Here is a 24,783-nt window from a genome sequence, read left to right as displayed (position 1 = left end):
TATCCAGTAAACTGTAAGTATATGCATCATGCTTTCCTTACTATAAGAGGCTACTCAGTGGAAAGGCCTTAAGGTACAAAACTGTTTATAACTTCCTTTATTTTTGAGATTATAATTACTTTACATTCTCCTTCTTTTTCCTCTTCCATGTCCTTCCACATCCTTCCATATACCCCTCCTTGTTCTCTTTTGAAATCATGGCTTTCTGGTTTTTTTTATTACTCATTCTTACTCATTATTTTATATGTAAGCTAACATAAGATACACATATATAATAGATATTCATGGATACATATATATGTACAGTTTCTAAGTACTTAAATATAACCTACTCAGTCAGTATACTTTGCTTGTATTTGTGTTTTCAGGAATGTGTATTTGGTATTAGATAGGCAATCTAATTGACAATCCTAGGGGAGATTTCTCTTACTCTCAAGTTTCCTTAGTGGCATATACTTCTTTGAGTAGGGTTGATGCTTACTGGACTACTCCTATATATTTCTCAATTTGTTTTGACACATTCTTTGAGCACATTTAAAAAATTAATTAATTAAGGTACTACTCTGCTGTTTGAATCTGGTGAAAGATTAGCAACAAGCTACCAAGGAGACAGTTATGCAGGCATGTGCCCACATTTTTAGCATTTTTTAAAAACTAACTTAGGAGTATTACAACTGGTAATACTTTCCACCAGGAAAGAGAGCATTCTTCTTCAAGGAAGGGAGGGCAAGGCCAGGCAGTTCCCCAGAAAGCAAGAGCAGATAACTCCCCACAAGGGAGAGGACATGAGGACTAGCTTGACGGTTCTACTCCAAGGAAAACCCAGATAAACACTGGCAAATGCAGGATGCTGGGGTATTCTCAAGTTGTCCCCACTTCCTGTTTAGCAATCTAGGATTTGTAAACCTGCAGGATATACAGAACCAGTACAGCACTGAACAGAATCTGATGGCAGCATGAAGAAGCCAAGGAAGGCGCTGCCTGGCAGTCCTCAGGCCTCCTTGACTCCCGCACAACAGGTTCTGTGTCCAGGTGTGCCTCCATGATCACACAGGTTATGCAGAAGGTTGCTAAGCATCAAAAGGAGAGCCATTTGCATCACAGGACTGCAGAACAAGGTTCCCAAGAACAATATGACTAAAATACGAGGACCTGTTGTGCTCAAGCAGGTCCTAAGAGGCGGACCCCAAGGTCTGCAAGCTGTCTTGGACATCAGTGCTATCTTTGCCATTACTGCCACTGTCACCTCTAGCCAGGTTGTCCCGCTGATAGGCCTCTTCGGAACCAGGAAGTGTGCTATCCTGATTCTCCTTGGAACCAAAAACGACATATCCGCCTTTCTTCAGCACCAGTTGCCTTCTCAGCTCATCTGCCATCTGTGAGAGATCTCGCTTCAGAGCATATGCATCTTCGCCATCTGCATAGTACTTGGGCTCCACCTCACTAACCTGGAAGTTCAGGGTGCTGGAACAGAGGTGCAAGGCTGCTCAGTTGCTCTTCCTGGCATGCAGGGAGACATACTTTGCACTGAAGTCCTCTATCATGGCCTGAGAGGCCTGGTCCATTAGCTTCTTGGCCAGGGCAAAGCTTAGGTGGCAGCGCTTCACAGCCAGTGGGGTGATGTGTCCATGAGGGATGTTATCAGTATCCTCTTCCATTTTGGCCAGAACATAACCCACAATCTTCCCAACCTCATCCTCAGCAATGTAGGAGAGCTGGGCCACGAGAGGCCATGATAGTAGTACTTCATCGGGTAGTTCTCGGGCAGGCAGAGCAGGTTGCAGTGTTGTATGTTTATCAGGTCATATGGCCGAGCCCAGCAGATGCTCATATTGGCGGCAGAAAAGCCTATCAGACTCGGGAGAATCAGAGAGGACGCCACAGAGCACAAGCGACACCAGCACCATTTGCTTTAAGACACCTGGGTTATCCAAACGGAACTCATACGAGATGAGGAAGATCTCTCACTATTTTCCATTTCGTTTCGGCGATGCTGTACAGAACTTTGTATATCTTCATGCAAGTGGGGTCCTAGTCGTGTCCGAAGTAAATGATGACCACGCAGTCCTCCTCTGAAAGGATTGGCCGGTCTACCTGCCAGCCATTGTGTAGATGCGGAAGCATGTACAACATTTTGGACGCGCTTGTACAGCATGACCTGGCGAGCTACCTCTAACCTCGTGTGAGCCCACAGGGCCGGACCAATGGGCAAAGCACCAGTGTGCTTTATGTTTTGATCTGCAATGTTCAAGACTCCACAAGATCCATGGGGCAGGACAGAGGTGCATTGTCCTAGAAGAATGTGAACAAGACAAGATCTTATTTATCCTAGACATTCTTCTTCCCAAAATGATCTGATTTTATCTGTGTCTTAAAAGTACACAGATCTATCTCTTCCCAATAATATTGTGTAGTATAATTAAATTTGAAAAATACTTTATATACTCCCACATTTTCTTAAAAATTAGTATTTAATTGAATGATGAAAAGTTATTCATGCAATACTCAAGTAATTGAATGTCTCTGCAGAAGAATATCACTGGTTTTTATAGTCAATTAAAAAGGACTGGTGTCATTAGACCATCAGAGTCAGGTATAATTTTCAGAGTTCAGGAAAATTTCAAATTTGCATTCTAATCTTTCATGAGAAGTGCTCATGGCATATTGATATTATATTGAGTGTAGTTGATGGAATCACAGGGATTGTGTAGCATGTGCCTTCTGCTCTAATCAAACATACACCAAAATTCAAATTTTTTTCCACATGAAAAGTTCATGCATACTCCATATTTGGGCTCTTTTCATTCTTCTATCCAAATTCTTAGTGTCATCACACAGTTGACTCAAATAACACAAACACAAGTTTTATGAGCATTCTAGGCTCTGTGACTTTGCTCTTTACATGGAAAAGCATTTGTCATAGACTCTGACAAAAGAGAAGATCACCTTTTGTTCTTTGAATGTTTTCTATTCCTCCGGTAAAATCTCAAAAGTTTGTTATTTAATACTTAGGGTTTCTCTCTTATCAAATATGAGAAATATTATATTTAGGGATGGTAAAGTGTCACATGACAGCACGGCAGTACAAAAATTAGGTCACTTAGAGGTGGAATCGTGTAGAGACTGCCAAATATACCTATACCATAATTGATGACCACAGACGTAAGATATTTTTATGCATAATAACCTTAAAAATCTTACCATTTATCATGACTCTAATATTTTTCAATTTCACAGTTCCATGGAACAGACCATTTGGTAGTATTTCTTTCTACAAAGGTATTTTACTTTTGTTAATATTTTAATTCCTTGGTGATATAGGAATGGTAGTATGTGCTTCGATATACATATATATATATGTATGTATATATATGTATATATACACATTTGATATTCTGTCTCGAAATCAGTTGTTAATTAGATGGTCAATGGAAAGTGTTTTGCATTCTCCTGTCCATTCCTTATTTTATTTAATTTGGTGGAAGTTCTGCATTTATTATTTCCTCTTTGTATTAGAGTAAACAGTACTCTCAAGTCTTATTTTAAGTTCCACTAAGTAGATGTCACTCTATCATACACATTCCAACCATCTGCTGCTTCCTCCTTGGGGTCAAGCAAATTTCTATTCTTCTGTTTGTTTCAGGCACATCATTTTGAGGACTGGCTATACTACTTAGGTCAATGTGTTATTACCTGACTATATCTGTTTCTGAAACATTTTTGAATATTCACCAGTCAAATAATGAATATTGCTGAACTTATTTTCTTATATTGAAAGCTAAGATGACTCTGAAAAAATATTGACAGGGATTAGCTTGAAATATGCTCCTAATTAATCTTGCTGTATTGTATATTTTTGTTGCATTTCACAGATCCATTCGTGAAGCCAAGAAACACAACAAATGGAACTTCCCATGCAGATATTCACTGAGAACATTGCAGGCTGTGACACTGTATGTGAATACAAAACCAAAACTAATATTCCATGTTCATGACTAGGAGAGAGACAGTTTGTAAAGTAATGGAAGATGGAGACATAAGAGAGCATGGATGTGGAGAGCAGGACAAAGGGAGAGAGTGACAGTGGGACAGAGAGACTGAGGGAGAGAATTTAGACAGTATTGTGTGGAACTAATTAAATTATTTTACATTAAATTATATTAAATTATATCTGTAGTCAATGCAGACATAGGATTCTCATATGTGATGTGTAGAGAGCAACATGAAACAAGACTGATTCATGTACTAGAGATCCAAAAAGAGGAAATACTTTTTGTTAAATCACTGAAAATTGAACCAAATATTTCCAACAGCATATATTTCCAAGTGGAGTATTATTAGTACAATTAAACTGCTCCCTGCTGAATCCTTATTGCTTATATATAAACTTGTGTGTTGTTTCCTCTATTCCTTATTCATTTTAAAATATTTATGTCTAGTAAACAATTTTTATTATATAATATTATCATAAAGCATTATTGATATACCTAAGTGTTATAACCATAACACTCCATACCTAACTGTTCAATGATATATTAGCTCTTTATCTCCATTCCTAAGTGTTCAATGACATATTAGCTCTTTTTCTCCATTCTGTGCTCTTTCTCTAAGTCTCTTACTATGCATCCTTATACCTTCCTCTGAATACCAGCTACAAAGTCATGGCTTTCATCCTCATGTTTATTTGAATAATCTAGTCATGAGGGTATCTTTGCATGTGACTTCTGTACAGAAATTACCTTTATAAATTTAACAGTGGTGTGTGTATGTGTGTGTGTGTGTGTGTGTGTGTGTGTGTGTGTGTGTGTGTTCATCTTTGTGTATGGTGTTTAGGATAAAACTCACAACCTCACAATACTATACAGTAGTTCTATCATTGAGATAAACATAAATATCTATTGAATAATTTTCTATTTTTCTCAGGCTTATATTATTGTTCACTTCCCAGTATTGGGTTTAGTGCAGATCAAAAATTTAACTACTATGTAACATGTAGAGCATTGAAGACATTTCCTACTGTAAAGCAGAATAGACTGTGACTCAGGGATCACCACCTCTCTGCCTTTCATAAATGCTAATGGGTACACCTAGAGTCAGTGTTCTAACATGTCACTGTGGACACTGCACTAGACTTACAAAGGGCACTATAATGAAGATATTTTAGATCACCAAGCAATTTCTTACTCATACCAGGTCCACGTTACACAAAACAGTAACTAAAAATAGTATAAAATAGATTTTGAGTCAGTGACATAAATCAGGGAACACTCATTAGCTTGGCTGAACCATATATGTCCTCAGGACAGAGAAGAGCAGAAGAGCAGCACGTCCCATAGGGAAATGGTCTCTTGCCTCTGCTGTTTGACTTTAGCTCTGGCAAATGCTCAGCATTGTACACTTTTGTGACTTAGATCCATTTGCTTTAACATGAATATTTTTACTAATTCCCTCCCATGACTCTAGTGCTTTAATATTTTATCCTACCATAATTATTAAAAACCTTTAATGTAGTTCAGAAGATTGGTAATAGATAATTATAACTTTTATTCATGTTATATGTTTATATCCTTTTTGTCTTTGAAGAGATATTATCAGATCATCAAAACATTCTTCTACCTTTCTTAGATATCTTCCCTTATTTTCTTTCTTCATATTCTCTAGTCAGTATTCAGAAATAATTCTTCATATATATATTATATACATATCAATTTTTTAGTAGTTTTCATTGATTTTTTTGTTTATACTATAGCCTTTTCTTTTATCGTTTGAAAATTCTTTGAATCATCAATGTATTTCATTACACTTAAGATAAACCTGTAAAGTTTTTCTATGGATAAATTAGGAAAATGTTTTAATCCTATTTTTATATTAGGATTTTTCCGCCTAATTTTTGTTTTTTCTTTACTCTTAAGATTGAATGTAGATCTCTCAGACACTGCTTATATTTTAAAATAGATAGATGCAGATGATTTTAGAATTATCTTTATTCGGTAATTTCACGTAAGTATAGAAATGCCAAATCCCCCGCACAATCACACGATATCCCCAAACCTTTCCCTATATTCATGTTCTTTCCTTTTCTTGACTTTAATAATTACCAATGTATAAAATATTGACTTTTGGTCTTAGCATTGTATAGAAAACAACTGCACTGTCCTCATGAGTCAATGCTTATGCCATGGCTGGGGGACAGCATTTTACTACATGCCTCCATGATTTTAGTAATCTGTTTTAAAATTCATACCTTGTTACTGATAGTATCACCTCACTGTTGCACATTTAGTCTATTAATATGTAATTTCAATATTTACAGTTATTATTTCTATCTGAAGATATAGGCAAATATATTTACGTTAAATATTTTTTTATTTGTCTTTGAAAAATTAAAACATTTTATTCCTCATAGAAGGAGCATGTGAACTATCCTAAGGTTGATCTTCTCTCTTAAGAACTGTTTACCTTTCTGTGGTTCATCATGAGTCAAGAAATATTTTAGCATATATAATAAAACTACCAGTTCTATTTTAGTTTTCATGCTTTCAAAATGTTATTTGTAGAAATATTTTATTTAAAAAGTCTCTTTGTCTTGAAATCTGTTTTACAAACAAAATCACCATCAGAAAGAGATGTACACATCTTGGCAACCATTAATTAGACATTAATATGTTTCTAATGCTGTGAAAACAAAATGTTTACAATAATGTGAATTAAAGTCCCGTGTGAATTATTACTCTATCTCATGTGCAAAATTCTTTATAATAAAACTTTGTTATCTTAAAATTATACCAATGTTTTCAGACATTCATCAAAATATCAGAAGCTTTACTTTTCTTTAAATGTTCAATGCTTCCATGTGTGTGTGCGTCTGTCTCTATGTGTGTGTGTGTGTGTGTGTGTGTGTGTGTGTGTGTTCCTATGAGTATGTGGTTTATGAATATATGTACATATTTCAATGTGCCATATTGGTGTAAGAAGGAAACTTGCAGGTGATTATTTCCTTCTGGGACGTATGGTTTCTGATCCCTGATCTATATTTTCACCCATAGGTGATTAATTTTACATTCTGAACAAAACCTTAAATTTGTTCTTTCTTGTTACATTCCAACCACAAGATCAGAGCTGTTTTTTTTTCATATTCTAAGATGCTTTTGCATAATTGTTAGCCTTTGCATAAAAAGATACAAAGTCAGTTAGTGTAAGTTGTCCTTTTCATAAAATTCTACTAAGCTGACATGTAACATTGGGGTCTTGGATGAATCATCAGAAGCACTCAAACATACACACGAACACACACACACAAACACACACATACACACACACAGGCACACACACATGCAAACACACCACAGACACAGACACACTCACTCATATTATTTTCAAAGTAATACATTATGCATAGCAGTTGATTAATAAAAAGTAAAAATTAAAAAGTAATGAATGAAACCTTTGTAAAAGAGATGGTTTGTGAAGTGGTTTTCTTAGGTTTGGGTTCATGGTTGTTATGGATAGGGAGAGAGCACATGTGCTGTGTTTCTCATTTAAGGGACTGAAACAGATACTTACAGATAGATACTTACAATCCTCATCAAAGATAACTGATAATATAGATACTAACTTCATAAAAATATACTTATGTACTCACTGTCTGGTTATTTATTAGATTTCCAGTACATCAGTGGTTTCTTGTCCGATTACTGTGCTTTGATTTCATGCTATATTCTTGCTGCTGTCTTCCTTGGTCTCTGGAGCAGATTCTAAATGTGAGAGGCAGTAGAGAGCTAATAGTACAAGTACCTTGTTTTTTCCTGGGAGTGTTAAGAAGTGGGGTCTTGTTTCTAATATATTCATTTTGGATCCCTAGATCTATCACCATAAAAGAATTCAACACTCTATATCTGTATGCCATCTAAGTATTTACAAACCCTGAAATAAGAGTGCTCACTAATTTTAATTTTTATAAAAATAATTGTGCTGCTTCCCAACCTCATTTTCCTAGAACTGTGCATATGAAGCACATAGAAGTAAGGCTGTAATGATGGAAGTCCAGTTGGAGAGGAAGCAAACGTCTCTGCTCTCTTTTTAAGTGTCCTCCCTGACTACATTCTGCCATAATGAAAGAGAAATCAGGATGCTGAGCTCTAGCACCCATGGCTTCTCAGTCACCCTTTATCATACACAACCTGTTACAGTTATGTTTGATTTTTCAGTACCCAAGAACTAAATTCTAATATAAATATGTTAGACTGAGTGTCTTCCAGACTTAGCCTATGGGAAGAAAATGAGTTCTACATTAGAGGAGTTGTTACAGATTATAAATTGTAAATAATGTTTAGATCATATTAATTTTGTATTCATGAGCTTTCAGGTTATTTTATAGCATTTTTCTCTCTGTGCATTCTATAGCCTCTGTATGTGACAGCAACAAACTTTGATATGGTGAATGACATAATCAGCAAGGTACTACCAATGATAAGAAAGCATGTAAGTTACTTTCAATCTATTTTGAGTTAAAATTGAATTTTGCTTTTGAGATTCACATATGTGGAAATGTGTAAATACAGATGAAATTTGATCATGATACATTTACAAATCATATTTTACAAATGGCTCCTTTTTTATTTTATTTGTTAGGTATAAATATCTTTTTTTTAATTAACTTGAGTATTTCTTATTTACATTTTTAGTGTTATTCCCTTTCCAGTTTAAGGGCCAACATCCCCCTAACCCTTCCCTCTCCCCTTCTTTATGGGTGTTCCACTCCCCATCCTCCCCCGATTGCCACTCTCCCCGCAACAATCACGTTCACTGGGGGTTCAGTCTTAGCAGGACCCAGGGCTTCCCCTTACACTAGTGATCTTACTAGGATATTGAATGCTACCTATGAGGTCAGAGTCCAGGGTCAGTCCATGTATAGTCTTTAGGTAGTGGCTTAGTCTCTGGAAGCTCTGGTTGCTTGGCATTGTTGTTCATATGGGGTCTCGAGCCCCTTCAAGCTTTCCAGTTCTTTCTCTGATTCTTTCAACGAGGGTCCTGTTTTCAGTTCAGTGGTTTGCTGCGGGCAATCGCCTATGTATTTGCTGTATTCTGGCAGGGTCTCTCAGGAGAGATCTACATCCAGCTCCTGTCTGCCTGTACTTCGTTGCTTCATCCATCTTGTCTAATTGGGTGGCTATGTATGGGCCACATGTGGGGCAGGTTCTGAATGGGTGTTCCTTCTGTCTCTGTTTTAATCTTTGCCTCTCTATTCCCTGCCAAGGGTATTCTTGTTCCCCTTTTAAAGAAGGAGTGAAGCATTCACATTTTGATCATCCACCTGGAGTTTCATGTGTTCTAGGCATCTAGGGTAATTCAAGCATTTGGGCTAATAGCCACTTATCAATGAGTGCATACCATGTGTGTTTTTCTGTGATTGGGTTACCTCACTCAGGATGATATTTTCCAGTTCCAACGATTTGCCTACGAATTTCATAAGGTCATTGTTTTTGATAGCTGAGTAATATTCCATTGTGTATATGTACCACATTTTCTGTATTCATTCCTCTGTTGAAGGGCATCTGGGTTCTTTCCATTTTCTGGCTATTATAAATAAGGCTGATATGAACATAGTGGAGGACGTGTCTTTTTTATATGTTGGGGCATCTTTTGGGTATATGACCAAGAGGGGTATAGCTGGACACTCAGGCAGTTCAATGTCCAATTTTCTGAGGAACCTCCAGACAGATTTCCAGAATCGTTGTACCAGTCTGCAATCCCACCAACAATGGAGGAGTGTTCGTCTTTCTCCACATCCTCGCCAGCATTTGCTGTCACCTGAGTTTTTGTACTTAGCCATGCTCACTGGTTTGAGGTGAAATCTCAGGGTTGTTTTGATTTGCATTTCCCTTATGACTAAAGATGTTGAACATTTCTTTAGGTGTTTCTCAGCCATTCGGCATTCCTCAGCTGTGAATTCTTTGTTTAGCACTGAACCCCATTTTTTAATAGGGTTATTTGTCTCCCTGCGGTCTAACTTCTTGAGTTCTTTGTATATTTTGAATATAAGGCCTCTATCTGTTGTAGGATTGGTAAAGATCTTTTCCCAATCTGTTGGTTGCCATTTTGTCCTAACCACAGTGTCCTTTGCCTTACAGAACCTTTGCAGTTTTATGAGATCCCAGTTGTCGATTCTTCATCTTAGAGCATAAGCCATTGGTGTTTTGTTCAGGAAATTTTTTCCAGTGCCCATGTGATCCAGATGCTTCCCTAGTTTTTCTTCTATTAGTTTGAGTGTGTCTGGTTTGATGTGGAGGTCCTTGATCCACTTGGACTTAAGCTTTGTACTGGGTGATAAGCATGGATCGATCTGCATTCTTCTACATGTTGACCTCCAGTTGAACCAGCACCATTTGCTGAAAATGCTATCTTTTTTCCATTGGATGGTTTTGTCTCCTTTGTCAAAAATCAAGTGACCATAGGTGTGTGGGTTCATTTCTGGTTCTTCAATTCTGTTCCATTGGTCGATCTGTCTGTCTCTGCACCAATACCATGCAGTTTTTATCACTATTGCTTTGTAATACTGCTTGAGTTCAGGGATAGTGATTCCCCCTGAAGTCCTTTTATTTTTGAGGATAGTTTTAGCTATCCTGGGTTTTTGTTATTCCAGATGAATTTGCAAATTGTTCTGTCTAACTCTTTGAAGAATTGGATTGGTATTTTGATGGGGATTGCATTGAATCTGTAGATCGCTTTTGGTAAAATGGCCATTTTTTCTATATTAATCCTGCCGATCCATGAGCATGGGAGATCTTTCCATCTTCTGAGGTCTTCCTCAATTTCTTTCTTCAGAGTCTTGAAGTTCTTATTGTACAGATCTATTACTTGCTTGGTTAAAGACACACCGAGTTACTTTATATTATTTGGGTCTATTATGAAGGGTGTTGTTTCCCTAATTTCTGTCTCGGTTTGTTTCTCTTTTGTATAGAGGAAGGCTACTGATTTATTTGAGTTAATTTTATACCCAGCCACTTTGCTGAAGTTGTTTATCAGCTTTAGTAGTTCTCTGGTGGAACTTTTGGGATCACTTAAATATACTATCATATCATCTGCAAATAGTGATATTTTGACTTCTTCTTTTCCGATCTGTATCCCCTTGACCTCCCTTTGTTTTCTGATTGCTCTGGCTAGAACTTCAAGAACTATATTGAATAAGTAGGGAGAGAGTGGGCAGCCTTGTCCAGTCCCTGATTTTAGTGGGATTGCTTCAAGTTTCTCTCCATTTAGTTTAATGTTAGCAACTGGTTTGCTGTATATGGCTTTTACTATGTAGTTTAGGTATGGGCCTTCAATTCCTATTCTTTCCAGGACTTTTATCATGAAGGGGTGTTGAATTTTGTCAAATGCTTTCTCAGCATCTAATGAAATGATCATGTGGTTTTGTTCTTTCAGTTTGATAATATAATGGACCACGTTGATGGTTTTCCGTATATTAAACCATCCCTGCATGCCTGGGATGAAGCCTACTTGATCATGGTGGATGATTGTTTTGATGTGCTCTTGAATTCGGTTTGCCAGAATTTTATTGAGTATTTTTGCATCGATATTCATAAGGGAAATTGGTCTGAAGTTCTCTTTCTTGGTTGGGTCTTTGTGTGGTTTAGGTAGAAGAGTAATTGTGGCTTCATAGAAGGAATTCGGTAGTGCTTCATCTGTTTCAGTTTTGTGGAATAGTTTGGATAGTATTGGTATGAGGTCTTCTATGAAGGTTTGATAGAATTCTGCACTAAACCCGTCTGGACCCAGGCTCTTTTTGGTTGGGAGACCTTTAATGACTGCTTCTATTTCCTTAGGAGTTATGGGATTGTTTAACTGGTTTATCTGTTCCTGATTTAACTTCGGTACCTGGTATCTGTCTAGTAAACTGTCCATTTCCTGCAGATTTTCAAGTTTTGTTGAATATAGGCTTTCATAGTAAGGTCTGATGATTTTTTGAATTTCCTCTGATTCTGTAGTTATGTCTCCCTTTTCATTTCTGATTTTGTTAATTTGGACACACTCTCTGAGTCCTCTCGTTAGTCTGGCTAAGGGTTTACCTATCTTGTTGATTTTCTCAAAGAACCAACTTTTGGTTCTTTTGATTCTTTCTATGGTCCTTTTTGTTTCTACTTGGTTGATTTCAGCTCTGAGTTTGATTATTTCCTGCCTTCTACTCCTCCTGGTTGTATTTGCTTCTTTTTGTTCTAGAGCTTTTAGGTGTGCTGTCAAGCTGCTGAGTTATGCTCTTTCCTGTTTCTTTCTGCAGGCCCTCAGAGCTATGAGTTTTCCTCTTAGCACAGCTTTCATTGTGTCCCATAAGTTTGAGTATGTTGTACCTTCATTTTCATTAAATTCTAAGAAGTCTTTAATTTCCTTCTTTATTTCTTCCTTGGCCAGGTTATCATTGAGTAGAGCATTGTTCAATTTCCACTTGTATGTGGGCATTCTTCCATTATTGTTATTGAAGACCAGCATTAGGCCATGGTGGTCTGATAGCACGCATGGGATTATTTCTATCTTTCTGTACCTGTTGAGGCCCATTTTTGACCAATTATATAGTCAATTTTGGAGAAAGTACCATGAGGATCTGAAAAGAGTGTATATCCTTTTGATTTAGGATAGAATGTTCTATAAATATCTGTTAAGTCCATTTGGTTCATGACTTCTCTTAGACTGTCTACATCTCTGTTTAATTACTGTTTCCATGATCTGTCCATTGATGAGAGTGGGGTGTTGAAATTTCCCACTATTATTGTGTGAGGTGCAATGTGAGTTTTGATCTTTAGTAAGGATTCTTTTACGTATATAGGTGCCCTTGTTTTGGGGGCATAAATATTTAGGATTGAGAGTTCATCTTGGTGGATTTTTCCATTGATGAATATGAAGTGTCCTTCCTTATCTTTTTTGATGACTTTTAGTTGAAAATTGATTTTATTTGATATTAGAATGGCTACTCCAGCTTGCTTCTTCCGACCATTTGCTTGGAAAGTTGTTTTCCAGCCTTTTACTCTGAGGTAGTGTCTGTCTTTGTCTCTGAGGTGTGTTTCCTGTAGGCAGCAGAATGCACGGTCGTCGCTGCATATCAAGTTTTTTAATCTATGTCTTTTTATTGGGGAGTTGAGGCCATTGATGTTGAGAGATATTAAGGAATAGTGATTATTGCTTCCTGTTACATTCATATTTGGATGTGAGGTTATGTTTGTGTGCTTTTTTTCTCTTTGTTTTGTTGTCAAGACGATTAGTTTCTTGCTTCTTCTAGGGTGTAGCTTGACTCCTTATGTTGGGCTTTGCCATTTATTATCCTTTGTAGTGCTGGATTTGTAGAAAGATATTGTGTAAATTTGGTTTTGCCATGGAATATCTTGGTTTCTCCATCTATGTTAATTGAGAGTTTTGTAGGATACAGTAACCTGGGCTGGCATTTGTGTTCTCTTAGGGTCTGTATGTCATCTGTCCAGGATCTTCTGGCTTTCTTAGTTTCTAGCGTAACGTCTGGTGTGATTCTGATAGGTCTGCCTTTATATGTTACTTGACCTTTTTCCCTTACTGCTTTTAATATTCTTTCTTTATTTTTTGCGTTTGGTGTTTTGACTATTACGTGACGGGAGTAGTTTCTTTTCTGGTCCAATCTATTTGGAGTTCTGTAGACTTCTTATATGCTTATGGGTATCTCTTTCTTTACGTTACAGAAGTTTTCTTCTATGATTTTGTTGAAGATATTTACTGGTCCTTTGAGCTTGGCGTCTTCACTCTCTTCTATACCTATTATCCTTAGGTTTGATCTTCTCATTGAGTCCTGGATTTCCTGTATGTTTTGGACCAGTAGCTTTTTCTGCTTTAAATGATCTTTGACAGTTGTGTTGATGATTTCTATGGAATCTTCTGCTCTTGAGATTCTCTCTTCTATCTCTTGTATTCTGTTGGTGAAGCTTGTATCTACGGCTCCTTGTCTCTTCTTTTGGTTTTCTATATCCAGGGTTGTTTCCATGTGTTCTTTCTTGATTGCTTCTATTTCCATTTTTAATTCCTTCAACTGTTTGATTGTGTTTTCCTGGAATTCTTTCAGGGATTTTTGTGATTCCTCTCTGTAGGCTTCTACTTGCTTATTTATGTTTTCCTGTGTTTCTCTAAGGGAGTTCTTCATGTCTTTCTTGAAGTCCTCCAGCATCATGATCAAATATGATTTTGAAACTAGATCTTGCTTTTCTGGTGTGTTTGGATATTCCTTGTTTGCTTTGGTGGGAGAATTGGGCTCCGATGATGCCATGTAGTCTTGGTTTCTGTTGCTTGGATTCCTGGGTTTGCCTCTTGCCATCAGATTATCTCTAGTGTTACTTTCGTCTTTTATTTCTGACAGTGGCTAGACTGTCCTATAAGCCTGTGTGTCAGGGGTGCTGTAGACCTGTTTTCCTGTTTTCTTTCAGCCAGTTATGGGGACAGAGTGTTCTGCTTTCTGGCGTGTAGTTTTTCCTATCTACAGGTCTTCAGCTGTTTCTGTGGGCCTGTGTCCTGTGTTCACTAGTCAGGTCGCTTGGAGTAGGAAATTTTTGTCTTCCTGTGGTCCCGAGGCTCAAGTTTGCTCGTGGGGTGTTGCTTATGAGCTCTCCGTGGGGGCAGCAACCAGGAAGATCTGCGCTGCCCTTTCCGGTAGCTTCCGTGCACCAGGGTTTCAGATGGCGTTTGGTGTTTTCCTCTGGAATCAGTAATGTGGGCAGAGTGTAGTCTCTTCTGGTTTCCCAGGCGTGTCTGTCTCTCTGAAGGTTTTGCTCTCCCTCCCACGGGATTTGTGTGCAGAGAACTTTTTATCTGGTTGGTCCCTTCAGGTTCAGGCGGTGTCTCAGACACAGGGGACCTGCTGCTGCTTTGGCCTTATCCAAGGGAACCCAGAGGCCATGTCCAGTTTCCTCTTGAGCCAGGGATGTGGGCAGGTATGAGCAGTGTTGGTGGTCTCTTCTGCTCTGCAGTCTCAGGAGTGCCCACCTGTCTAGGCGGTGAGGTCTCTCTCCCACTGGGTTTGGGAGCAGCAAGCTGCTGCGAGCAGGGATCCGCGGGTTTGGGAATCCCACTAAAACCAACTGGCTCCTTTTTAATCAGAAGTTATTGAAGACATAATAATAGTCCTTTGAGTGACAGTTTTTCTTGAATTCGTGTCTAGTTTTATGTGAAATGAAAGTCATAGCCCAATGGTTTGAGCTGTATGTGTAGTTTCACTAGATAATACATATCCACTGTAATAAACTGTGATTAATTTGTCATGTGCTCATACCTAATTTAAAGGATGCCAATGTTAGAGGGAATATTTTTCTTTCTTTCTTTTTTTTTTTAAATTAGACTATACTGCCTATTTGGTATGTAATTCTGTAGTCTTTCCCATTTCTTCCTGTTTTTATTTCTCTTGTGTGGATGTGTAAGTGTACATGTTCTAGTGTATTTATTTTTAACTTTTAATAAATCTTTAATGAATGAGTCTACATTTCTATGTCTTTTCTGCATACATATCTGTGTATATATTGTATTTCTATTTTTAAATGTGCATGTGTATCTCTTTGTAACTGTGTGTGTGTGTGTTTCTCTGTGTTTATGCATCCCTGTCTATCTCTTTCTGTGAGTGTGTACAATGAGAATCCACATGTCAGTCTGCCTCTCTAACTTTATGCCCCTCTACCTCTGTCTGCCTCTCTCTTTCACTCTCTTTCTCTTTCTGTTTCATTATCACCTCTCCATGTATGTTTGTGTGTAAATGGGTATTTGGTGGTGTGTCTGCTTGAGTGCTTTTTGTCTGCTAGTTTAACACTGAAAAACTCTATGGGACGATGACATTGGTTTTAAATAGGTGTCTACAAGAAAATAAAATTAATAATAATTCCAGTTAGAGCCACTCCTGGAGGGTGCTCAATATTTCAACATTCTATTTAGATAATCATTTCAAATGGATCCATAACACTGTGTGCAGTAATTATGTTCTAGAACTTCTTTTCAGCATCAGGCCTATTTTCCAGGATAGACACATGTCCTTCATCTCCACAGACTGGATATCTCTGAATGAAAGCCAAGGGCTGTTTTCACTTCTAGGCACCCTCAAAGACTCTGTTTTTGACTCTTGTGTTCACTGTTGTCGAAGTTATATCTTTTGAATGTTAACTTTGCTAAACTCATCATAGCCACCATGAGTATATGCCTCTGTGGACACTAGGTTCTGTGCTCATGTTAAGTCGAAATTCAATATACCACACACAGTCTGCACAGATATAAGAAATTTCATAATACTATTTGTCTTGGTTAGTGGTAATGGCTGAATGCAACTTCTTATTTTATTGTGGATCAGGAGATCAAGGTTCCCTCCAAGAGGAAAGGCAAGTACCCATAGATTTTCTCCTGAAATCAGTCCTGTTTACTCAAACCTGTGGTCAGAAGAAATATCATTAATACTGGTTTAAATAATTTCCCTGCTAAAGAGCTAGAAATGGTAAGTAAAGGAAATTGCTAGACTCTTCAAGACTCTGATGTCAGTTTATTTGTGCTGGTTGGTTCTTTTTGCCTCCCAGAACATTGAAGATTACCAACTGTGGTTCTATACTGGTCCTGGGAAAGCTCCAAGAATACTCCAAGGTAATAACAGGGAAATCTAAGGAGGGACGAGCTGAGTTTGGTGAATCCTCACTATTTTCATTATTTAGTCTTAAACTTGAATAAACACTAAAGCAAAATGACTTAAGTATAATTTCATTCATTTAAATCATAATTAATTACTAATATAACATTCAGAAACAATTTATTACCTCATAAGCAACAGCCTTAGAATGACAGGAATTTTTCTGTGCTTTCTGTTTCAGAAACAGAATTTTCCTGATAAGGCAAACAAAACAAAAATCTAGACATATTGTTTCTGGAGAAAACAATTTAAAAAAGTCATTTGGTGATCATTACAGAAACTCTTCCTAGCAATATATCTCAAGGGATTCCATCACTCACATGGTAGCTCACAACCATCTAAAACTCCAGTTTCAGGGGTTCTAATTCCCACATCTGACCTGCCCAGACACCAAGTCTAACATGGTGATCGGGTATATATGTGAGTGAATGAGTTACACAGAGAAAGAAGTTTAAATCTAAAATGTAAAATCTTCAGTTTTTTATTTATTCCAAATTATGTAGATTGTTTTGTAATGAATATTAGAAATATAGCCCTTTCTCCGAATCCATGTAAAATATTCAGTTCACATCTCCTATGACCAATAATTCTGCAACTGAATATGAAATCATATTCTGATTTCTGGAGACAATCTGACTTAATTACAGCTATACTGTTTGTTGCCTTCTTTTATTTCTCACTGGATTATTACCAAATAAATAATAGTAATAAAATTATCAGAAAAGTTTGAATAAGAAATAAAATTTGAGATCATCAAGTATTCTTGCAAAGCTGATCTTCTAAAAGCTACTGAAAATTTGAAGCTCTAACCCATAAAGTTGACCTTCATACCAGTGGCATAAGTCTCTGCAGATTTAAGGGCACGCTCTCCCACTAACGCCAGATAAGAAAACATTCTTGTACATAGGTGCCTGTGGCCTCTGAACAGCCCATGTATGCTCTTTAGTTAGTGACTCAGTCTCTGATAGCTCCCAGGGGTCCAGGTTGATATTACTGGTCTTTCTATGATGTTTCCTATCCTTCCAGTTCTTTCAATTCTCCCAACTTTTCCATAAGGCTTGTTGACCTCGGTCCAATGGTTAGAGGTACTATCTATATCTGTTTTAGTCAGCTGCTTGCAGGGCCTCTCAGAGGACAGCCATGCTAGGCTACTGGCTGCAAGTACAACATGGCATCAGTAATAATATTTTGGATTGGTACCTAATAATGGGATGGATCCCAAGTTGAACCTGTCACTGACTGGTCACTGCTTCAGACTCTATTCCATTTTTGTCCTGCATTTCTTTTAGACAGGAGCAATTTGAGGTTGAAAGTTTTGTAGGTGTGTTAGTGTCCCTATCCATCTACAGGTGTCCTGTCTGATTTAAAAAGGTGGTCTCTTCAAATTTTACATCTGTGTGATTTTGTGTTTGGGCAAGATTTCCTACCTGGACTCTTTTTTTTTTTTTGGTGTTTTTTTTAAATTTTTTTTATTAACTTGATTAATTTTTCTTATTTACATTTCGAATGTTATTCCCTTTCCCGGTTTCCAGGCAAACATCCCCCTAGTCCCTTCCCCTCCCCTTCTTCATGGGTGTTCCCCTCCCCACTCTCCCCCCATTGCCGCCCTCCCCCCAACAATCATGTTCACTCCTACCTTGACTCTTGGGAGCACCCCTATCCCATGACTCTGGGATATTCTAGAGGTTCCCACCAACCCCGAGAGTTGTATATTTCCATTCATTCTCTTGGGTCCCTTGTCCTCTCTCATGTTTCTCCCATACCTGATCCTGAACTGTTCTCTTCCCATTCCACTCTCACACATATCTCTCCTTCCCTCTGCCTCCCATGGTTATTTATTTCCCTTTGCTAAGTGGGATTGAAGCATCCTTACTTAGGCTTTCCTTATGGTTTAACTTTTAGTGTCATGGATATTCTGTATATTTTGTGTAGTGTCACTGATTAATGAATATATACTATTCATGTCCTTTGGAGTCTGGGTTAGCTCACTCAGAATATTTTCTAGATCCATGCAATTGCCTGCAAATTTCACGATGTCCTTTGTTTTTAGTAGCTGAATAGTATTCCGTTGTGCAAATAAACCATATTTTCTGTATCCATTCTTTGGTTGAAGAACATCAGGGTTGCTTATAACAAATAAGGCTGCTATTAACATAGTGGAGCTTGCGTCTTTGTGGTACTGTGGAGCATCTTTTGGCTATATGCCCAGGACCAATATATCAGCGTCTTCAGGTACAACTATTTCCTGTTTGCTGAGGAACAGCCAGATTGATTTCCAGAGTGGTGGTAGTTTGCCATCCCACCAGCAGTGGAGGAGCATTCCCGTTTCTCTACAATCTCACCAGCAAGTTCTGTAGTTCTGTTTCTCTTTTGAGAACAGTTTAAGGAGTTTTACTATTAGCTCTTATTTGAAAGTCTGGTAGAATTAGGCACTGAATTATGCATCATGCCCTAGTCTTTTTGTTACTGTTATTGTTGTTGGTTGTTTTTAATGAATTCTTCTAGTTCCTTAGGGGTTATGGGATTGATTAGTTTATCTGATCTTGATTTAACTCTGGTATGTGGTATCTGTCTAGAAAATCATTCATTTCATATAGATTTTCAAAGCTTTGTCAAGTTAGTCTTTTGTAGTAAAACCTGATGATTTTTTTTAATTTCTTCAATTTCCATTATGTCTCTCTTTTCATTTCTGATTTTGTTAATTTGCATACTATTTCTGAGACTTTTAGTTAGTTTAGGTTTATGTGTCTTGTTGATTTTCTCAAAGAACAGGATCTTGGTTTTATGGATTCTGTTTCTAATTGATTTCAGACTTAATATTATTTCCTGTTGTCTGCTTCTCTTTAGTGTATTTTCTTATTTTTGATCTGGGTTTTTCATTGTGCTTTTAAGTTGCTAGTATAGGATATCACAATTATCCTTGTGAAGACAAATAGTGCTCACATTTTATTTTATGTATGCAGTGTGAAATATTTAAATTGCTTAATATGAAGCTAGAGGAGTGAAGTAGGATTCTTTTTTTTTTCTTTTCTTTTCTTTTCTTTTTTTTTTTTTTTTTTTTTTTGGAGCTGGGGACCGAACCCAGGGCCTTGTGCTTGCTAGGCAAGCACTCTACCACTGAGCTAAATCCCCAACCCTGGTGAAGTAGGATTCTTATGATGTAAAAATATTATAGGTATTAATACTCCAACAGGCCTGTCTTAAAAGGGTTAGAGAAGAATACAGCAAAAGTCCCCCTACACAGTGCATTCTTAGGTCTAAACAAAGTGATACACTGAAAATTTTCTCCTCATTATTTTCAGAGTTTTCAGCTTAATTTATTATAGTATCCCTGTAAGGGTTCTAATGTTCTAGTATGTACAGTCTACATTATCCTGAAAAAGGAGAAGGAGGAGGAGGGGAGGGGCAGGGGGAGGGAAGGGGGAGGTGGAGGAGGAGGAGGAGGAGGAGGAGAAAGAGGTGGAGTGGGAGGGGGAGGACAAGGAGAAGAAATGCAGCAAAGCATTCTAAATTGTATCAGAAGTGTTGCCTATATTCAGTTACAGTAGTTACAATTCATGTTTTTTTTTCTCATAAGGCATGAGTATCCGCATGACTTTAGAATGATAAATATTCAAAAGAACTTCAGTTCACGGGACTTAAGAAATTTTACAGCTTTTCCTTCCCTACCTGGGGTAATCATGAAATACCTAAACGCTGATGTACATGGGAAATTCATCTTGAAGCCCAGAAACTCAGCAAGAAGCCAGCAGCAAAAGAGTGAGTCTGCCATCTTCCTTCAGGTGGCTTTTCTTAGTTCCCATTTTAATTTGTCATAAAATATCGTAGCATACTATCATTTTCTTCCTTAGGAATGGGGCACTGTAAAAACAAACAAACAAAAAAAAAAACCACACTAAAGCAGTATGTTTCAGGTCCATATTAAGAGAACTCTAAATTCCGATGTAAAGACTAATCTTGGTTATAGGGAGAACATTTCATTTTTCCCAGGCAGATATTTGCCATAAACTGGTATGTCAAAACACTGTGTACACACATTTTTGTCCCATTAAAGCAGGTCTAAGACATGGATCATGATATGTTCCCATTAAGTGGTTTTGTGATTATACCACAAAATTACTCATGAACTATATTTTGACAATCTATTGCAATGAAATGTACATAGAAAAACAAGATTTATGGTATTGCAGATAATCTGTTGCAGGCTTGACTAGAAATCACCTTAGGCTTGTAGCCCAGTCTCTAATCTCATTTCAAACCATACAACAAATATCTTTTAGACCTATATCTAGATTCGAAATGGCCCTAATAGTGAGAGACTGGGGCTTTTTAATTATTTTTTCAAATGATAGAATACTATTATTATTTCTCCTTATTCTCCTTTCTTGAAAACCTCACACTTATACCCCTGATTTCTTTTAAACTTTGCTTTTTTTATTTTTATTACTTTTATTTACATTTGAAATGTCCCATTCCTGGTCCCCCTACCAAGAATGCCCCACCACATCCCTCTTCCCCTTTGCCTGTAAGAGGGTGCTCCCCCACCAACCTACCTACTCCCACCCTACCCCTCTAGCATCCTGCTTCTTTGGGGCATCAAGCCTCCACAGGAACAAGAACATCCGCTCCCACTGAGGCTAGACAAGACAGCCATTTCTTTACATATGTAGCAGGGACTGTAGACTGGCAATGTATGCTCTTGGGTTGTTGGCTAAGACCCTGAGAGCTCTGAGGGGTCAAGTTAATTAATATTATTGTTCTTCCTATGGGGTTGCTATCCCTCTCTCCTCCTTCATTTCTTCCCCTAACTTTTTCATTGGGGTCCCAGGACTCAGTCATGTGGTTGGCTGAGAGTATCTGCATCTGTCTCAGTCAGAAGCTGGTAGACCCTCTCAGAGGACAACCCTGTGAGGTTCCTGTCTGCAAGCATATCATTTCATCATCAACACTGTCATGGTTTGGTGTCTATGGATGGGATAGATCAGATGTTGAGGCAATCTCTGGATGGCCTTTCCTTCAGTCTCTGCTCCAGTTTTTGTCCCTCCATTTTCTTTAAAGAGAAACAATTCCGAATCAAAAATTTTGATAGGTGTTTTGGTATACATATATATAAAAAAAAACACATACACACACACACACACACACACACACACACACACACACACACTCAAACATCTTTGTCCATCTATCTAATATTACTTGTGATTTCAGCCCTCATAATTTTGCATTAGATAGCCAGGCAGGCAATATGTTTTTCAGTGAAGAAGACTATTTTATATTGTGTTATATGACTCATTTGTTTACTTTTAATTTATTTGTTTTAAGTAACATGTTTAAAATTGTATTATAGTCCAATATTCTAAAAGAAAACTCAGAAGCGAAAAAGAAACTTAATTTCAGCTCTGAACTGACACTATAGTGTATACTCATGTATATTTTCACATGAGGGGGACATACTGCTGCTGAAATAAACTTAACAATGGTTCTTCAAAATGCTGAACAAGAAAAATAAGGATGAAAAGAGCTTCACTGTGACATTTGAAAAAATAGAAAAATTTTAAATGAGAATAAAAGTAAGCGTGGCTATGAAAATGGATGTAATTATTGAAGCAACAGCCTATACATACTTCAGGGAGTTCGTTCAACCAATGTATCTAGTATTTCATGATACAGTATGGAGTTAGACATCATCATGTTGTGAGAATTCCCACTACAGAACACAAGACCATGTCTTTTTTTTTTTTTCTTAACTTGAGTATTTCTTATATACATTTCGAGTGTTATTCCCTTTCCCGGTTTCCGGGCAAACATCCCCCTCCCCCCTCCCCTTCCTTATGGGTGTTCCCCTCCCAACCCTCCCCCCATTGCCGCCCTCCCCCCATAGACTAGTTCACTGGGGGTTCAGTCTTAGCAGGACCCAGGGCTTCCCCTTCCACTGGTGCTCTTACTAGGATATTCATTGCTACCTATGGGGTCAGAGTCCAGGGTCAGTCCATGTATAGTCTTTAGGTAGTGGCTTAGTCCCTGGAGTTCTGGTTGCTTGGCATTGTTGTACTTTTGGGGTCTCGAGCCCCTTCAAGCTCTTCCAGTTCTTTCTCTGATTCCTTCAATAGGGGACCTATTCTCAGTTCAGTGGTTTGCTGCTGGCATTCGCCTCTGTATTAGCTGTATTCTGGCTGTGTCTCTCAGGAGCGATCTACATCCGGCTCCTATCGGTCTGCACTTCTTTGCTTCATCCATCTTGTCTAATTGGGTGGCTGTACATGTATGGGCCACATGTGGGGCAGGCTCTGAATGGGTGTTCCTTAAGTCTCTGTTTTAATCTTTGCCTCTCCCTTCTCTGCCAAGGGTATTCTTTTTCCTCATTTAAAGAAGGAGTGAAACATTCACATTTTGATCATCCGTCTTGAGTTTCGTTTGTTCTAGGGATCTAGGGTAATTCAAGCATTTGGGCTAATAGCCACTTGTCAATGAGTGCATACCATGTATGTCTTTCTGTGATTGGGTTAGCTCACTCAGGATGATATTTTCCAGTTCCAACCATTTGCCTACGAATTTCATAAACTCGTTGTTTTTGATAGCTGAGTAATATTCCATTGTGTAGATGTACAACATTTTCTGTATCCATTCCTCTGTTGAAGGGCATCTGGGTTCTTTCCATTTTCTGGCTATTATAAATAAGGCTGCGATGAACATAGTGGAGCACGTGTCTCTTTTATATGTTGAGGCATCTTTTGAGTATATGCCCAAGAGAGGTATAGCTGGATCCTCAGGCAGTTCAATGTCCAATTTTCTGAGGAACCTCCAGACTGATTTCCAGAATGGTTTTACCAGTCTGCAATCCCACCAACAATGGAGGAGTGTTCCTCTTTCTCCACATCCTCGCCAGCATCTGCTGTCACCTGAGTTTTTGATCTTAGCCAATCGCACTGGTGTGAGGTGAAATCTCAGGGTTGTTTTGATTTGCATTTCCCTTATGACTAAAGATGTTGAACATTTCTTTAGGTGTTTCTCAGCCATTCGGCATTCCTCAGCTGTGAATTCTTTGTTTAGCTCTGAAACCCATTTTTAATAGGGTTATTTGTTTCCCTGCGGTCTAACTTCTTGAGTTCTTTGTATATTTTGGATATAAGGCCTCTATCTGTTGTAGGATTGGTAAAGATCTTTTCCCAATCTGTTGGTTGCCGTTTTGTCCTAACCACAGTGTCCTTTGCCTTACAGAAGCTTTGCAGTTTTATGAGATCCCATTTGTCGATTCTTGATCTTAGAGCATAAGCCATTGGTGTTTTGTTCAGGAAATTTTTTCCAGTGCCCATGTGTTCCAGATGTTTCCCTAGTTTTTCTTCTATTAGTTTGAGTTTGTCTGGTTTGATGTGGAGGTCCTTGATCCACTTGGACTTAAGCTTTGTACTGGGTGATAAGCATGGATCGATCTGCATTCTTCTACATGTTGCCCTCCAGTTGAACCAGCACCATTTGCTGAAAATGCTATCTTTTTTCCATTGTATGGTTTTGGCTCCTTTGTCAAAAATCAAGTGACCATAGGTGTGTGGGTTCATTTCTGGGTCTTCAATTCTATTCCATTGGTCTATCTGTCTGTCTCTGTACCAATACCATGCAGTTTTTATCACTATTGCTCTGTAATACTGCTTGAGTTCAGGGATAGTGATTCCCCCTGAAGTCCTTTTATTGTTGAGGATAGCTTTAGCTATCCTGGGTTTTTTGTTATTCCAGATGAATTTGCAAATTGTTCTGTCTAACTCTTTGAAGAATTGGATTGGTATTTTGATGGGGATTGCATTGAATCTGTAGATCGCTTTTGGTAAAATGGCCATTTTTACTATATTAATCCTGCCAATCCATGAGCATGGGAGATCTTTCCATCTTCTGAGGTCTTCTTCAATTTCTTTCCTCAATGTCTTGAAGTTCTTATTGTACAGATCTTTTACTTGCTTGGTTAAAGTCACACCGAGGTACTTTATATTATTTGGGTCTATTATGAAGGGTGTCGTTTCCCTAATTTCTTTCTCGGCTTGTTTCTCTTTTGTATAGAGGAAGGCAACTGATTTATTTGAGTTAATTTTATACCCAGCCACTTTGCTGAAGTTGTTTATCAGCTT

The 24,783-nt window shown here is 38.0% G+C and overlaps 3 pseudogenes; 1 reads left to right on the top strand and 2 right to left on the bottom strand.

The window, feature by feature from the left end:
* Positions 1-1,097: 1,097 nt before the first annotated feature.
* On the bottom strand, positions 1,098-1,834 carry Naa11-ps4 (N(alpha)-acetyltransferase 11, NatA catalytic subunit, pseudogene 4; annotated as a pseudogene).
* Positions 1,835-1,941: 107 nt separating this feature from the next.
* On the bottom strand, positions 1,942-2,133 carry Txnl4a-ps13 (thioredoxin-like 4A, pseudogene 13; annotated as a pseudogene).
* A 20-nt stretch (positions 2,134-2,153) lies between these two features.
* The window catches only part of LOC685976 (similar to RalA binding protein 1), a 40,594-nt pseudogene continuing 17,964 nt past the window's right edge, over positions 2,154-24,783 (top strand).

The sequence above is a fragment of the Rattus norvegicus genome, chromosome 3, assembly GCF_036323735.1.
Source record: "Rattus norvegicus strain BN/NHsdMcwi chromosome 3, GRCr8, whole genome shotgun sequence".
Lineage (NCBI taxonomy): Eukaryota > Metazoa > Chordata > Mammalia > Rodentia > Muridae > Rattus > Rattus norvegicus.
This window is presented reverse-complemented; position numbering and strand designations above follow the sequence as displayed.